Source organism: Myxine glutinosa, chromosome 13, assembly GCF_964187855.1.
Source record: "Myxine glutinosa chromosome 13, kmMyxGlut1.1, whole genome shotgun sequence".
NCBI lineage: Eukaryota > Metazoa > Chordata > Myxini > Myxiniformes > Myxinidae > Myxine > Myxine glutinosa.
In genome coordinates, this window is record NC_136273.1 from 17,216,005 (window position 1) to 17,234,903 (window position 18,899).

Consider the following 18,899-nt stretch of genomic DNA (forward strand, 5'->3'; position numbering starts at 1 on the left):
AAACCGACATTGAAATATATAAATAGGAATGTATTATCTGTTATGAGACTAGTTAGCTACACAATACCGAAAATTCGGTTCGATTCCGACAACTTTGAAAATGTGACCTTTGTGACCTTGAAATGTCAAAACGAAGGTTACTAACCTTGAAATGAGATAGAAAATAATGTATAATCAGTTATGAGGTTAGTTAGATACACAATACCGAAAATTTGGTTCCATTCCGACAACTTTGAAAATTTGACCTTTGTGACCTTCAAAGGTCAAAGGTCGAAGATTCTGAAATTTGTTGGAAAACTTGTCTTTCATGATGTATGTGATAATATAAGATCATGTACGACATTTCACCCTATCAGGAAGCGAACAATGTAATAAAACCATCAAAAATAGACTTTTCTAAATTTCGTGACCTTGTGACCTTGACCTTGGGGCGAAAATGAAAAATCCATCTCCGTGGGGCTAGACATGACATTGGCCTAACCAAATACCGAAACCCCTGTCAGATTCCACAAACTCCCTCGGAGGAGATGTAGCTTGAACTCGATTACCTCCTCGGTGTGGGTTTTACAATACAACTAACAACTCTGACAGGTCCCTGTTACAAGTGTAAAGCTGACCTACCCAATACACGCAGTCCATGCTGGCCTACCCGATACGCAGTCATTGCTATCTTACCACATTGTTGCTATGGATCCCCACGCCCCCTTCCACATAACAACATTCATGGAAACGCTACACGTCAAAACCAAAGCAAATCAACATTTTGATTTCCTACTTTGGAACAAAATAAACAAACGAACAAAAAATGTACAAAACTAGAATGCCACTCGGTAGAACTCTTACCTCCACCAAGCTGAACAGTTTACTTCTTGTATCCCACTGATAGGCCGGATCGGCATCTGTGATCTTAACCAAAATCGAATCTGCTTGTTCTTGTCACCCACCCAACTCCTCCGCCAAGTTTTGTCACAACTCGTCCTGAAATATCATGCTATATATCGTTTTAGCCCAATCTCTCAATGGTAAAGAATCACTAAAAAATATCTCGTGTCTGGATCTTCACCCAAATCGAATCAATCCATCCTTGTCACACATCCAACCTCTCCATCAAATTTCATCTCAATCTGTCCATATATTTTTGACATATCTTGCTTACAGAGAAACAAACAGGAGTGAACACACAACCTCTGTCCCCCTTTCGGTGGTGGAGGTAAGAAAATTTCCATGCACACCAAATTTGATTGAGTGTATTTGTAATCCTGCAATCATAATGTAATGCATGCTTCAAAAAATAGTAAAACTTAGAGGGTGTGAAAGCTATTAGAGATCTTTGGGTCATTCTGGTACTGGGGTCCTCAGTTCAAGACTCAAATAACATGTTGATTTGTCCATTTGTGTATTAATTTGAGAGGTAGTATGTTTGTTTGTGGCCTAACAAGGATAATACTATACAATCTCTTTTATTTCACTTTTTTACTTAACATAATCTCCTTTCCTGCTAATTCACTTCATCCATCCATCAGCTATGCCTATTCTGTGGAACTCCTAGTCGCACACCTCTAGGAAGTCTTCTTAGCTGCAATCACAGTATTGTCGTTCTCATTCATCATTTTGTGGGGGCACAGCTGCCACTGATGCAATGCCTCTCTTTAACCAGTCACCGCGTGCTCGTTTTGCCAACCTTGGAAGGATGACAGGCTGGATCAACCCACCTGGTATTAATTCAGCAGCATGACAGAGGCTCAAACTCAGGACCTTAATATCCCAAGCCAGCCACCTTTACCATTAAGCCAACACCAGGCTTATTCAGGTGAGGGAACAAATCGAAGTCGTACAAGGTGAGGTATGGTGAGTAGTGTGGTATGGCACACCTGTAGACGTTCACACCCACAGTTAGCAACAGTAGCCACCAGAGGTTGGTGCAGTTCATCAGAATAATAATCCTTGGTAATAGTATTTCCCTTTTTGGATAAATCTACCATTATCACACATTATCACACATGTACAAAAGAGCGCGCACAGCTGTAAGGACGAAGGACGGGAACAGTGGTGAGTTTGAGGTGAAGGTGGGAGTGCATCAAGGGTCGGTACTAAGTCCACTACTATTTGTAGCTGTGATGGAGGTACTGGCTCAGAACGTAAAGGAGGGTTTACCGTGGGAGTTGTTGTATGCAGATGATCTGGTGTTGATTGCGGAAAGTATGGATGGACTGAAGAAAAGATGAACACGTGGAAGGAATGGATGGAGACAAAAGGTCTGAAGGTGAATATCGGAAAGACGAAGGTGATGGCAAGTGGTAAAGCATGTGGTGAGGTGGAAAGAACTGGGAAGTGGCCCTGTGCTGTGTGTAGGAAGGGTGTCGGAGTGAACTCCATTCAGTGTACAATGTGCGCTGAGTGGGTTCATCAAAAATGTAGTGGTCTGAGAGGGTCATTAACCAGTGTGGCAGCTACATTCAAATGTAAGGTGTGCACAGAGGGAGCTGCAGATGGAGGAAATGTTGAGTTGGATCTTGGAGACGGCGTGAAGCTGGAAGGTGTGAAAACATTTTGCTACCTCGGAGACATGCTGAATGGAGAAGGTGGATCAGACTCGGCAACGGTTGCTCGAGTGAGATGTGCATGGAAGAAGTTTTGGGAATTGAGTGGCGTGCTGATGATGAGGGGAGTGTCGTTGAAGCTGAAGGGAAAGGTGTATGCTGCATGTGTGAGAAGTGTTATGATTTATGGGAGCGAGACATGGGTAATGAACGTAGAGCAGCAACGAAGGTTGGAAAGGGTGGAAATGCGAATGGTTCGACGGATGTGCTGAGTATCGTTGAGAGAGAGGAAGACAAATGATGAATTGCGAAAGATGATGGGAATAGAGCCTGTGATTGATGCTGTGAAGAGGAACAGGTTGAGATGGTTTGGTCATGTGTTGAGGAAGGATGAAAGTGACTGGTTGAGAAGAGTGATGGAAATGAATGTAGAAGGAAGTAGAAGACGGGGAAGACCGAGAAAGACTTGGCTAAAGATGGTGGAAGAATAAATGTGGGCAAGGGGGTTAACAAGGAGAGATGCAGAAAATAGGGCAAAATGGAGAAGATTGTCATGGGGACCGCAAGGCTAACCCCCGCTCTAGCAGGGAAAATGGCCTTTAAAATGCATGTTGTTGTTGTTGTTGTATCACACCATTACAGTCCCAAACCACAGTCCCCATTACTTTTCCAGTTGATTATGTCCTCTTGAGCTGTTGATGGGATGGGGACCCTGTGTTTCCTCTGCATGCTCTGTTGCTTGGTCTCAGGATCAAAGTGGTGAGCCCCTGTCTAATCCTGTGTGACAATCCGCTGGAGGAAGTCCTCCGGATCAACATGTAAACGGTCCAACACCTCACGAGTCCGACACCTCACAACACTTCACGGGAAATGTCCAGACTAGCTATTTTCTGGTCCATTGCCAGCATTTGGTGAACCTACCATGCTGACACCCTTGCCTTGCCTAATTTGTTTGTGAGGATCGATTGAATCAACCAAAACTGACACCCAATGTCTCAGCTACATGTCTGGTAGTTGCGTATCAGTGTATCTATCTTTCATCACTTCATGCACCTGTTGCAACATTTCTTGCGTTGCCACCTCAACATGACGACCTGATCTGTGTTCATCTTTGGTGCTTGTTCTGCCATGCTTGATCTCAGATACCCGGTTCTTTACCATGGACTATGAACGAGCATCATCCCCTAATGTCGCTACCATATTCATATGTATTTGCTTGGGAGGCAAGCCTTTCTTGTGCAGGTACTTTATCACAGCTCGGAGCGTCGATTCCAACATTTTGACTGGATGTAGGGGTGGGAGGTTCCATACTTTGAGTCTACGCTGTGGAAAATCTTTATACTTTGTAACTTTCATCATCCTAACATGTCTACAAGTAGGTTGGGCCACAAACAAACTGCAATCACCCCCTCATAGCTTTGCCATTCATGTAAAAGTATACTGATGTCTCCTAATTTCCTTGTCCATGTGATGCATTTGTAAAATCCCCCATGAGCCTCAGATTTTTGTTAAAAAATCCAGGAAGTATTACAACAAACAACCTACAATTGGGAGCTCTCCGAGGTACTTATAATGGTTTTTAAAGGAAATATACCACAAGATGCAACACCTGAAAATGGTTTGGACACCCGATGAGAAAAAAGGATAAGGAACCAATCAAAAAAGCATGGAATGAGCCAATTAGAAGGAGATTATTTTTAATTTTTTTGTATACAAGATCAAGACTCATGAAAAAGGAAAAAAAAAAAAGGGAAAAAAAAGGAAAAGGAAAGGATCAAGTGGATGACAGAGATTAAGGTGCAGGGAGGTAGTGAAAAGAGGTTTGAAGAGTGTGGGAGTTAGTGAGTAAGATGCAGGGGATAGAGGGGAATGGAGAAGGTGGATCCGGATGGCTGACCCCTAACTGTTAGGATTAAGGATCAGATAAGAAGAAGATGCAACATCTGAAAATGATCCTGTAATGAAGCTTGAAAACATCACAACTTTGTCTGAGAAACACAAAGCTTAGAATTAAGATGTTGGTTTGGCCCAGAAAGGGTTGACTTTTGTTTTCTGATACCTATTTTCAGAGATTACAATGGTTCGCTTAACCTTGGAAGCAGGTTACTCGGAGACGCGAGGAAAAGCTGCCAAACCTGGAAACCGGAAGTTAATTTACTCTTTGTTTAAAATAATTGTTTTGTGGTTATTTATTTACAAAAATTTTTTTTAAATCGAACTCTCATCCTTTTCTCATGAGTCAAAATGTAAAGTTCTATACACTAAAAGTAGCAATACCATTTATGTAACAGAGGTGTAGTGTGACCAATAAGGAATGAATGAGCAGTTTAAATATTTCCAACATTTTTAAAGGTATACAACAAGTACTGAAAGTTGATGTACACCTTCAAAAATGTTGTTGTTGTTGTTTGAAGGTATATTTTTAAAGCTGCTCATTATTCCTTACTGGCTGAACAACAACTATATTATTTACTTTGTGAAGAAATTTCCGTCAGTCTAAATCCACAAATGTTCTCTTCTGAGTAATAAAGGTCGTCTTAGTATACAGTGCATTCAGAAAGTATTCAGACCCCTTCACTTTTTTCACATTTTGTTATGTTGCATCCTTATGCTGAAATCGTTTAAATTCATTTTTTCCCTCATCAATCTACACTCAACACCCCATAATGACAAAGTGAAAACAGGATTTCAGAAAGTTTTGCAAATTTATTAAAAAGAAAAAACTGAAATATCACATTTACATAAGTATTCAGACCCTTTGCTATGACACTTGAAATTTAGCTCAGGTGCCTCCCATTTCTCTTGATCATCTTTGAGATGTTTCTACACCTTGATTGGAGTCCACCTGTGGTAAATTCTATTGATTGGACATGATTTGGAAAGGCACACACCTGTCTATATAAGGTCTCACAGCTGACAATGCATATCAGAGCAAAAAACAAGCCATGAGGTCGAAGGAACTGCCTGCAGAGCTCAGAGACAGGATTGTGTCGAGGCACAGATCTGGGGAAGCCGACAAAAAAAATTCTGCTGCATTGAAGGTTCCCAAGAGCACAGTGGCCTCCATAATTCTTAAATGGAACAAGTTTGGAACAACCAGGCCTCTTCCTAGAGCTGGCTGCCCGGCCAAACTGAGCAATCGGGGGAGAAGGGCCTTGGTAAGATAGGTGACCAAGAACCCGATGCTCACTCTGGCTGAGCTCCAGAGATTCTGTGTGGAGATGGGAGAAACTTCCAGAAGGACAACCATCACTGCAACACTCCACCGATCTGGGCTTTATGGCAGAATGGCCAGACGGAAGCCTCTCCTCAGTGAAAGACACATAAAAGCCCGCTTGGAGTTTGCAAAAAAGCACCTAAAGGACTCTCAGACCGTGAGAAACAAGATTCTGTGCTCTGATGAAACCAAGATTGACCTGTTTGGCTTCCGTCTGGCCACTCGGCCATAAACCCCAGATCGGTGGAGTGCTGCAGAGATGGTTGTCCTTCAGGATGTTTCTCCCATCTCCACACAGGATCTCTGGAGTTCAGCCAGAGTGACCATCGGGTTCTTGGTCACCTCTCTTACCAAGGCCCTTCTCCCCCGATTGCTCAGTTTGGCCGGCGGCCAGCTCTAGGAAGAGTCCTGGTTGTTCCAAACCTCTTCCATTTAAGAATTATGGATGCCACTGTGCTCTTGGGAACCTTCAATGCAGCAGAAATTTTTTTTGTAGGCTTCCCCAGATCTGTGCCTCGACACAATCCTGTCTCTGAGCTCGGCAGGCAGTTCCTTCGACCTCTTGGCTTGTTTTTGCTCTGCTATGCATTGTCAGCTGTGACACCTTATATAGACAGGTGTGTGCCTTTCCAAATCATGTCCAAGCAATTGAATTTACCACAGGTGGACTCCAATCAAGGTGTAGAAACATCTCAAAGATGATGAAGAGAAATGGGAGGTACCTGAGCTAAATTTCAAGTGTCATAGCAAAGGGTATGAATACTTATGTCAATGTGATATTTCAGTTTTTTCTTTTTAATAAATTTGCAAAACTTTCTAAAATCCTGTTTTCTCTTTGTCATTATGGGGTATTGAGTGTAGATTGATGAGGGAAAAAATGAATTTAAACGATTTCAGCATAAGGCTGCAACATAACAAAATGTGAAAAAAGTGAAGGGGTCTGAATACTTTCTGAATGCACTGTAGGTTTAAGTCCTTTCTTTTTAATCATAGTGCTTTCTTTCCTTTGCATTCCTTTAAAAAAATATTAAAAACTTAGTTTTTGTGGTTTTCCATGTTGCTTTTTCATTAGGATTCTTACGTGTTTTCTTTCTTCTTTTTTTTCTTATAGACCTTTTCCTCCCCCCTGCTATTCATGCTGCTTTTCCTGTTTCATGCCTTCCAACCCTACCAGGCACACCACGAGTTTGGACAGGGGTCCAGCCTTGCCTTTTCACCTGCGTCCAGCTTCAGGGGGGAGCCAATCTCCTTTACTCTCCCCTTCTCATGATATTCCTGCATCCTGCCTTTTACAACGACATCAACTCCCACCTCCTCCTCCTCCTCGTCCTTACCCCCCTAAACCACCTCCAAAACCCCCAATTCGATCCAGTTTCATTGGTGTCTCACCACCTCCTCCTGGCACCTCGCCTTCACCTTCCCTCCCTGCATCACCTGGTGAACCTGAGGGCTTTATAGCCCCTCCTACAAGTTCTCCACTTACCCTCCCATATCCAGCAAAGCCACTGGATCTGTGGTCAAAGCTTGAGGTAAGAATGCAGTTTCGAAATTACAAAACACTTTTGTTGTACTTGTTGTACTTTTGTTGTACTTATGTGATTCCCTCTGTCTCACCGTCTTGTCTCCTGTTCCCTTTATCATATGTTTTATGTGTCAGTTTTTTTTGTGATTAATGGTAGCTCTTACACGAGCCTCGATCTTGAATACAAAAAAAACAAAAAAAAAACACTTACGACATGTTTTCCGTGCGGAATGTGCAATCCTTTTCATCAATACAACTGAGGTTTGTTTATAGGAAAGGGAAAGACCATTATTTGCACCATAGCTATGACTTAGATGCAGTGGGTTCACCAAATCATTCGTTAAATGTGGAATCGGTGTTTGATGGTTGAAGGAGGGGGGCTTTAAGTAACATCAGACTCGCAAAGAAGATGGAAAAATCTGCAAATTGCAATGAGGGGTTATCAAGTGAGACGAGTCATTTATGTAAACGAAGCACCTTCCTGCTGCTACACCACCGTGAACTCCATTAAAAACATGAAAGGACAGGAAAGAGTAATTATTAGCAGATATAATTTCAGGGTTTTTTCAGTAATGCAATCAGAACAGAAAAAGTGATGGAGTTTAGCGAATGTTTTATAAACGAACAACAAACTTCAAAATTGGTATAATCTATCGTTTGCTTTCATCTTCATATCAGGCCATGCTATTCCCTTTTGCACACTGGAGCTACAGTACAATGATACAATCACTTTCTGACTATTGAGAGCAGGCTTCGCCTTTTCAAAAGTTTTCAGAGAATAAAACACGACTTCTTTTTCAATGGCGTCGGGAAACTTACTCACCGGAAGAAATAACTGTCAAATAAAAAATGGGGGAGAACACTGGTTCAAAACTGGGTGGTTCTAAGTTGACGTGGCCTTTCCATTCAAGAATGCCACATTGATTAAGCCAAAAAAATACAGGTAAAAAGAGATGAAAACCACAAGATGACAGGTCTGGAAAGTTCCTAAATCATGAAAATTATTCAGAATTTTCCATTTTCCCATCCATCTTTACTGTATGGTGGTGGTTGCCACTCGAGGGTGAGAATTATCGTGTAGTAAAGACATCATTGCATAACAGGTCACTGGTAAGTGACTGACAAGATAAGCCATCTTGCATTGATGGTTTTCCCATGACTAGGAGATGCCACATTGATTAAGCCATTAAGGTGCCAAAACACGATTGCCAAAAGCACTTTGATGGCTGAACCTTGCCCTTTCTTCAAACATGAGGTCCTTTGGTGCTCACCCTGCACTCATCTTATTGGATTTAATGTGGGATTAAATATGATCGTTTCCACACTTCCAAAATTGACAAACATTTATTTAGCAATTTCACATATCATGATCTCGTGATTCTCCAACACATTTTGCATTTTCTTAAGTGATAGTTGGTCGAACAAGAGAATACTTAAGTTTGCTCACAAGGCCTTTAGCCATAGCTCAATGGAGTATTACTTACGCTTATGGAATTAGAACCCAGCGTCACATCTATCTCTCCTGGATTCTGTGGAATCTAAAGCTCTTAAAATTCTATGAATCCTCTATGATGAGGCCAAATTACCAAAGGTCTGCTGCTCTCACATCACAGGCTGATCAGTGGTGTCTCTCTTTCCTCCCGTCTGTTCTCTGACATTGCTCCTTGTGCTCTCTTAGTCCTCAAACCCTCCCTATCTACTCCAGGATGTACAGTGCCTTCAGGAAGTATTCACACCCCTTGACTTATGTTACAGCATGAATTTGAAATGGATTAACTTTTATTTTTGGTCACTGATCTATACGCCATAATGTCAAAGTGGAATTTTGTTTTTAGAATTTTTAACAACTTAATTAAAAATGAAATACAGAAATATCTAACTTACATGAATATTCAACCCCGAGTCAATGCTTCGCAGAAGCGCCATTGACAGCGATTGCAGCTTCGAGTCTTCTTGTCTGTATGAGCTTTGCACATCTGGATTTGGGGAGTTTCTTCCATTCTTCCTTGCAGATTTGCTCAAGCTCTCTGAAGTTGGATGGGGAGTGTCGGAGAACAGCAATCTTCAATTATTTCCACAGATTCTCAATGGGATTCAAGTCTGGGATTTGGCTGGGCCACTTAAGGACCTTCATGTTCTTATTCTGAAGCCATTCGAGTGTTGCTTTGGCTTTATGCTTGGGGTCATTGTCCTGTTGGAATGTAAAACTTCACTGCAGTCTAAGGTCTTTTGCAAAATGAAGCAGGTTCTCCTCAAGGATTTGCCTGTATTTGGCTTAAATTGTTCCCTCTATCCTTATAGTCCGGTCATTAAATAGTTGATGTTCAACAAAATTTGTACAAAAGGTTTCTCGATGGGTTTCACCTCTTTGATACCTCTACTTTAAACAAAAAAAAAAGTTTTACCAAAATATGACATGGGGAACTACCTGATAATAGGCCAAATCCAACATGGCCACCATCAAAATTAACCAAAGTGGAAAAAATTTCAAATATGGAACCAGCCAAGATAAAAACATGAATGATGAGTCTATTCATATCAGCATATACATATACATGTTATGGAATGTAATTTTCAAGTTCAATGTTACATAAAATGCAAAATGGCCACCAAGATTTGACGAAAAATGCAAAATTAGTATGTCTACTTGTACATAACTAACGGCATTAGAAAGTGGTTAAAAATCTCTATCAATTAGCATATTCAAACCCCTGACATCTATATATTCAATGTTGATGACAAAATTATAATGTCAATGGAACTCTAAAACATGTTCTTATTCACTTTAATTGTTGGATTAAGGTTAATACGACCATGCCTCTCTGCACCTATAATGTCTTATCTGAAATTTGCACAGTGCATCACTATGAGTCAGTGGTGTCACTGGAATCATGAATTTGCCCATTTGTGCATGCTGTCCCTTTACAGTGACCACACACCAAGTTACATTTGAGTCCATTTTTCCTGCAGGCGCATGTGTTTTTGGCACACATTCCAGTACAGTTGCATTTAATGATCTTGAGTAGAGATGCAGGTGCAGCAAGTTTATCCATTCTGTGTGGCTTCAAGATAGACTCATGCTGGGTCTTGCAGAGCACCCAGCCCCATTCTGTCGCCTCCATGTTGTTGCCTAGCCAGGCCTGCACTTGGAGGTAGACCCGCTGGCTGTGGAATCTGGCAGCATCTGATGTCGGTGGAAGACATTCAGGGGGCAGATAGCCGGAGCTTGAAGCAACCTTCTCGGTGAACGTAGATGCACGTTCAAAATTCAAATCTGAACCATGCGTACAACCATAAATGGTTGCAATGGCCTGATTACCAGATAGCTCAAGTTCCTCACGATTAATATCTGCCACCATGAACAACTCTGTGAATTCCTTGAGGCCACGGTATTTACCCACAGCTGACATTTTTCCTATGCCATAGGGCTTCGATGTCGTATCACATCCAGACAGTGCATGAATAAAGAGCAGGGAATGACTGAGGTCAGGGTCAAGTTCCTTCTGCAGGATGGATATATCAATGAGCTTTGTGCTAGTTTGAAGATAGATGGTCTCATGTTTGCTGGGCGTGAAGTGATGTTGCAGCAGAATGAGAAGGTCAGTGTCATCCCCTACAACTACCACAGGCAGTGTCAGAGCAATTGTGCATGCAGTCATAATCAGCATCTCCAGATGAGTGACTGACTTGAATGCCTTCTTTCTTCCCCATCTCAGATCCCAGGAGATGAAGGAATTTCTGTTTGTTTCTTGTGTTTGCCAAAAATGGCTTTTTCGTCATTTTGAGCAACATATCTGGAGTGAAATCCACATCCACTCCCATCTCCCTACCAGTTCTCCTCTGACGAGTGTCATCTTTGGTAGAAGGGCCACTGCCATAGCCATCAAACACAATGTGAGCATTGTTATATTGGTTGCGCACAAACGCAATATAAAGTTGGCAGAGATTGGCATACGATGTGGACTAGGCCCAGGGCAGGCGCTGTAACAGGGTGCCTCCATCGATGACATAGGTAACACGGATGGGCAACTCCTTTATAACACATGCAGGTACCTTCTTGACCTACCCATTCAGTAGATCAGCCTTAACTGCAAGTCGCATAAAAAGTTTTGTGTCGAACAAGGATGAGGGATAGGAGCACAGCTCATACTGGAACAGTGTCTGGATATCAATAGTGCCAATGCCTGCAACAAGGAGGCGCTGATACAGTTGCTTAGGATCGATCTGGATCTTCTCACCATCAACAGATACATACACTGAGGAAGCTAGGTTATTAACCTGTTGTTTTTTTGGTGAATTTGTGTTTTGAAACTGACAGTCCCTCCATAGATACCAGGATAGCAGCACCAACAGTCTCAGCAGAGTCAACGTCTACTGACCCTTCTAGTGCTATCACTCCTGATGACAGGCTCCGGAGTTCTTTAGAATTCTGTGAGAATGGCTTTCTCTCTTCAAGATAATCAATGATGGTCTGTAGATCTTTGGCATCACGCTTGAGTTTTGCCTGTGTGAGATCTTTGTGCATCTCCCCTGGACTTGAGATACCTGTTACTTCCTGCATAGCCTTGTGCACTTCACCACATGCAGGCATAGATAGTAGCCAGATCAGACTGGTTGACTCCTCGAAACCACGTCCTCTAGTCAGCCCACCGACTGATTTTACACTGCCCATCAGAACTTGCTCAATATACAGGTCGCTAAATATTCCTGCCCAGTGACTGTCACTGCGACGGAGAACAAACAGTCCTTCCAGAATTTTTTTATAAACAGTGGGGTGTGTCTCCTCCAGCTTATCCATTTTCTCCACGTACAGAACAAGTGACTTCACGTAGTTGTTGTGGCCTGACGCAGCGAGATATGGAAGCATTTCATGAAGTGACTGAAGATAAAGCTTCCAATTTCCAGTACGAGCAGATCGAATGAGTGAACGGAGGATGCTCACCATATGCATGTACATGATCCATCGCTTGGCTTGGCTTTTTCTGTCAACTTTGCATAATCCTGAGGCTTGTCTAGGTTAATTGCCTCCAGGCACAGCACACCGGTAGCCATCTCTTTCTTGTCTACAGTTGACGCAATCAGTTGAGATCAGTCACCTGAAAATATGTAAACAGATGTTGCATGATTAATATTAATAAAATTGTAAATAATTTCATATTTTCTGTATAATTTTATATATTAATTTATAATTAATAAAAATTTTTAGCCATTATTAGGCAAACATTTTGTATTTGATTAAAATTTTTATTTCTTTTTCAACAGTCTACAATCTCTATGTTATCATATCAATCAACACATATAAACAATACATTCCAATGCATTTATCTTTTCAGGCTGATATAAATGGACTAATCATACATGTTTTTATCTTGATCAATTCCATATTTATGACATTTTTCCACTTTGGTTAATTTTGGTGGTGGCCATCTTGGATTTGGCCTATTTTCAGGTAGTTCCCCATGTCATATTTTGGTAAACTTCTTTTTTTCTTAACGTAGAGGTATCAAAGAGGTGAAACCCATCGCGAAACCTTTTGTTAAAATTTTGTTGAACGTGCAGTAATAATAGTTGTTTAATGACTGGACTATTACAGGTCTCCCATTCCCTGCCACTGAAAAGCATCCTCATAGCATGATACTGCCACCACCGTGCTTCACGGTTGGGATGGTCTTAGATGGGTCATGAGCTATGTTCGGTTTCCGCCAGACGTAGAGCTTTGCATTCAGGTCAAAGAGTTCAATTTTCATCTTATCAGACCACAGAATATTTTGCCTCATGCTCTGAGTCTTTTACGTGCCTTTTCCAAACTCCAGGCATGCTGTCATTTGACCTTTTCACAGGAATGACTCCCGTCTGACCACTGTCCCATAAAGCCTAGATTTGTGAAGTGCTGCAGAGACTGTTGTCCTTCCGGCAGGTTCTCCCATCTCAGCCAAGGAACTCTGTCATTCTGTCAGAGTGGTCATTGGGTTCTTGATGCATTTTCTAATGATGGAGGTCACTGTGCTCTTGGGAACTTTTAACAGTCTAGAAATTGTTTTATACCCTTCCCCAGATCTATGCCACCTCACAATTCTATCTCGGAGTTCTACAGACAGTTCCTTGGACTTCCTGGTAGAGTTTCTGCTCTGACGTGCACTGTCAACTATGGGACCTTATATAGAAAGATGTTTCTTTCTAAATCATGTTCAATCATTCAATTAGCCTCAGTTGGACTCCATTCAAGTTGTAGAGACATTTCAGGGAAGATCAAAGGAAATGATATGCACCTGAGATCATTTTGGAGTGTCATAGCAAAGTGGGTGAATACTTATGACTCGAGACATTAACCGATTTTTTATGATTTTGTAAAAATTTCGGAAAAAAAAATCCACTTTGACATTATGGAGTATTATGTGTAGACCAGTGACCAAAAAAATTTTTTAAATCCATTTTAAATTCAGGCTGTAACACAACAAAATGTGAAAAAGGACAAGAGATATGACTACTTATTTTCCTTGCTGGTTTCAGTGTTTCTTCCTCTCCTCTTTATCTTATTTTCCTTGCTGGTTGTATCCAGTTGTTTCCCTCTACCATACTGTCAGTTCAACCTTGCCCTTCCATGAGCTTTGCTCTTGCAGGGAGAAAAATATCATCATAATGATATTCGTGATCCATACTGTCTGTCTACCATACTGCCATACTACCATACTGTCAGATCTAACTCGTGCTCGCCAACTTGAAAGACTCCGCAATAAAACAGGTCTCACAGTTCACTCCCAAGCCTACAAGGACCACCTACAACACTACAAAGATGCCCTCTCCCACGCCCGCTCCACCTACTACTCTCAAATTATCCACTCTGGCTCCGGAAACCCAAAAGCACTCTTCTCGACAATAAAGAAACTCCTCCGCCCCCTGGACACCACCACCCAGTCATTCACAGTAGACAACTGCATCTCCTTCCTTTCTTTCTTCCAACGCAAAATTGACAACATCTACAACAGCTTGACCACCGCCGCACCCGCTCCCCCTCCAACCACCTGCCCCCCCTTATCCTGCCTTCCCCTGTCTCAATTCTCCCCGGTCTCCCCTACTGACCTCTCTGAACTCCTCATAGGAATGAAAACTGCCACCTGCACACTTGACCCCATCCCCTCCAGCTTTGTCAAGGCCTCCCTCCCTGCTCTCTCTCCACTTATCATTGCAACAATAAACTCCTCCCTGTCTACAGGCATCGTCCCACCATCCCTCAAAATTGCTGCTGTTACCCCCATTCTAAAAAAACCTGGTCTAAACCCTGACACCCTAAACAACTTCAGACCCATCTCCAACCTACCCTTTCTGTCGAAAGTTTTGGAACGCGCTGTAGCCACTCAACTCAAACATCACCTCTCTGCCAATAACCTGTATGAAACATTCCAATCCGGATTCCGCTCCAACCACAGTACTGAAACTGCTCTCCTCAAAATCACCAACGACCTTCTCCTCTCCTCTGACGCTGGCAACCTCAACATTCTCGTCCCCCTCGACCTCAGCGCTGCCTTTGACACCATCGATCACACCATCCTCCTCACCCGACTTGAATCCACCTTTAACGTTACCGGCACTGCCCTCTCTTGGATTAAATCATACCTCTCTGACAGACGCCAGTTCATCTCCATCAATAACTGCAAGTCCCCCACTGCTCCCCTCCCCCAAGGTGTCCCCCAAGGTTCAGTTCTTGGCCCCCTCCTCTTCATCCTTTACCTGTCCCCCCTCGGTCACTTAATCCGCCGTCATGGTCTCCAATTCCACTGCTTCGCCGATGACATCCAGCTTTTCATCTCCACCAAGTCCGTCTCCACCGACACCCACTCTATCCTGACAAACTGCATCTCTGAAATAAAATCCTGGCTTCAAATCAACTTCCTCAAACTTAACTGTGATAAATCTGAAATAATCATCATTGGCCCAAAAACGCTCACAAAATCCACCCATAACTTTGCCCTCAACATCGACGGTATCCCAGTATCCACCTCCCCTCACATCCGGAATCTTGGCGTCATCTTTGACCAAACCCTCTCCTTCGACAAATACACTAAACAGATCACAAAGACAGCCTTCTTTCACCTGAAAAACATCGCCCGTCTCCGCTCATCCCTCTCCTCCATGGCTGCAGAAACCCTCATCCACGCCTTCATCACCTCCCGTCTGGACTACTGCAATAGCCTCCTCTATGGTTCACCCTCAACAATCACCAATAAACTCCAATACATTCAGAACTCCGCTGCCCGTCTACTCACCCATTCCCGGACCCGTGACCACATCACCCCCGTCCTTTACAAGCTTCACTGGCTCCCCATCTCCCAGAGAATCCAGTACAAAATCCTCCTCTTGACCTACAAAGCCCTCCATAACCTGGCCCCATCCTACCTGGCTGGCCTCCTCTCCAGACACACTCCCACCCGCAACCTCCGCTCTGCTGGTACCAACCTCCTGACCCCCCCCCCCCCCCATCCAGACCAAATTCAGATCCTGGGGGGACAGGGCCTTCTCCATCGCTGCTCCCACCCTCTAGAACTCACTACCTCACACCATCAGAGACTCCTCCTCACTCACCACATTCAAAACATCACTCAAGACCCACCTGTTCAGCACTGCATTCAACATTCAACCCACAGCATTTAACCCCTGACTATCACTTCTCCTTCTCGCTCCTTTTGCTTTAAATATTTCCCTATTGATTCTTGTCTTTTTGCAATTGTTGTTTTCATGTTTTGTTATGCATTATGTTTTGCACTCTGGCAAAGCGCCTTTGGGCTTCATGAAAAGCGCTATACAAAATAAATGAATTATTATTATTATTATAATATTGAGTCAATGTTTTTATGGCCCGATGCCCTTCCTGATGCCAATACTTAGTCGCCTCTTACGATGCGCAGAAATACGGTGTACCTATTCTAAATCGGGGTACACACAGGGATCATTCATCCCAGCAAGCTGGTGCTCAATTTGCCGACCTCGGAAGGATGACAGGCTGAGTCAACCCCCCTGGCGTTAATTCAGCGATCGACTGGGATTTGAACTCAGGATCCTAGGATCCCAAGCCTGCACCCTAACCGCTAAGCCAACACCAGGCTCTCAATGGAGAAGAATCTCCTTGTTTTTTAATTCTAGTATCCAGATCCAGATCTTCACCAAAATCGAATCTATTCATCCTTGTCATACACCCAACCTGTTCTCCAAGTTTCGTCCGAATCCGTCCATAACTTTTAGAGATATCATGCTCACAGACGGACAAACCAACAGATGTTAAACAAAACATAACCTTCGGTGGTGGAGGTAACGAGGCTTTTTTCACATGTTCTCCAATAAAAACTCCTCGTCAACCTTGATGTACCTTCATACAAACTTGTAGAAAAGGAATAATATCTGTTTCACGTTTCACTGGTGCAGATGATTCATCACAGTTCATGGGAAAACCTTATTACCCTTTCCCTCTCCCTCCCTTTGTACTTAGAAAGCAATATGTTTGTATAAATTCACTTTTGCATTTTTAAGATGAAGCGAGAAATACTCAGGAAGAAATGAACTGTGTTTATGTATCTGTTATGCAGGTTGGGGCCTGGCTTGAGAGCCTTGGTCTGGGTGAACATCTTCAGAGTTTTCTTGAGAATGAGATCGACGGTTCGCACCTGCCCCAACTTCGCAAAGAGGATCTACTGGAACTCGGTGTAACGAGAGTCGGACATCGAATGAGTTTCGAAAGAGCGCTCAGAGAGTTGCTCTCTCAGTAGTTTTGGCTCCTCATCTCCTCAACGGAACCCGATGGAATAATACCTTCTATATCATGTCCTATTATCTCTGAGTTTTCATCTGTGTCTTTCTGCGTCTCAACTTCTGACTTTGGCTTTCTCTACTTTTGGCTTCTTTTCTGCTTGGCACGTCTTGACTTTTTAACCGTCGTCTTCTTTATTGTCATAAGCTGTTAATGATAATATGTAGTATTTATTTGCACTATTAGTCCGTTGTTTTAATTGGTAATTATGTATTCTTGCTTATACTGCCATTCCTTGTTCCGTCACTGTCTTTCTGTTTGTCTATCTATAACTCAGAATGTCTGTGTAACCTGTATCAGACTTTTTCTCTCCGCATCTCGTCTCCCGTCCCCTACATTTTCTCCCCGCCGTTCATCTTCCCTTTGAACGGCGGTTTATTCACAGAGGCACGTCATTTAAGGAATTTATTGATTGTTTGAGAAATTAGCCTATGTAAGGTGCGCGGGTGCTATGTGAATGTTTCTGCTGTATCGCTACCATGGAACGTCCATGGATCTGGTTCGGATGCCACCCCACACCTCATCTGCTGCAGCAGCATGGCCACCTTCCTGGTCGATGAGGATTGGCTGCAGCATTGTCATCGGTTGGTCTGCTTAGCCTATGATCGGCTCGATAAGTGACTCGCTGGTCGACCGGTTAGGGCGTACCATAACGGGTGGTGAGACTGGCGTCATTGAGATACGGACTCCGATGATTATTATTGTGATTATTATCAATATTATTCCATGAGGAAAAAAAAAAAAAACAGACCTAGCTTGAAAAGTTCACTTCACTATCGCCGAGATGATATTGCCATATATTATATATAATATAAATATACATAGATTATATATGAACCGAATTTTTTAAGCTGCATCATTTTTAAGAGCGGAGTATAATCCTTGTACATATCACTTTAATTTTTTTCGCACTTTCATGGGAAATACAGAAACTTTCAAAGTTAAATCCCATGAAGATCTTCAACCCTGCTGTTTTCAAAGAGAGCTTATTGGAAGCCAGAGCTCTCCATCTCTCGGGCTCCTTTTTTGCCTCTCAATAGTCCAACTCCTTGTGAATTCACAGGTCCTAATACCCAAACTTGTGTCATCTTTTTCTCATCTTAATAACTTAGGTCCTTGAAGTTTATCTCTTATTTACCCCATGTCTAAAATGCTCTAGTTTCTCCATTTCATTTTGCAGCTATCATGTAGTTTTGTTTCCTATCTTGTTCTCCGATATATCAGTCCAATCTTCTCATGGTCTCCTTACCGACCCCACAGCTCCAAGAGTTCACCCCTGTACTTCTCTTTCTCATAAACCCAAGTGCCCCCCCCCTTGTGTGTGACATGAGTAACAGATCGCATGGCATCAAAATCCCCTACTACACTCTCAACTCTCCACTTGCCTCCTTCATATTATAACCGTATATTTTTCTCTGCATACCTATATACTATAGTCTTCCAATAAAACATGGTAACGAGGGGGGTAACGTTTTTTGAACACGGATACGGGCTTTATGCTCCAATGGTACATACGGTACGTGGAGCTTGGTGCTGTTCGTTTCTCAAACTCAAAACTAAACTCTCCCGTTGCCCGCAAAGACGCTTCGGGCTCCTGTGGTTTGTTCTATTCGTGTGCGGATTCTCCAAGTTTTGCTTCCATGTGGAAATCATTTGATATTCTATTTTGTGCACTGTTGCCCCTTAGTATCGGAGCCCCTTAGGTTGACTTGACATGAACTAGTACCTCTTCTGTTGAAATAGTGCTTCTTTGCTACGGTATTGAAATCACTTATTGATACTATTCAGTACCAATCTTTCTCAAGAAGGAGTCCAGGATGA

The 18,899-nt window shown here is 42.6% G+C and overlaps 1 protein-coding gene across 1 annotated transcript in view; it reads left to right on the forward strand.

Annotated features, from left to right (window-relative positions):
• LOC137438314 (uncharacterized) overlaps positions 1-18,663 on the forward strand; it is a 195,799-nt gene extending 177,136 nt beyond the window's left edge. The window contains exons 16-17 of the mRNA XM_078766986.1: positions 6,932-7,286; positions 16,858-18,663. The gene's annotated coding sequence lies outside the window, so the exon portion shown is untranslated. The remainder of the gene's footprint in view (positions 1-6,931; positions 7,287-16,857) is intronic.
• The last annotated feature ends 236 nt before the right edge of the window (positions 18,664-18,899 follow it).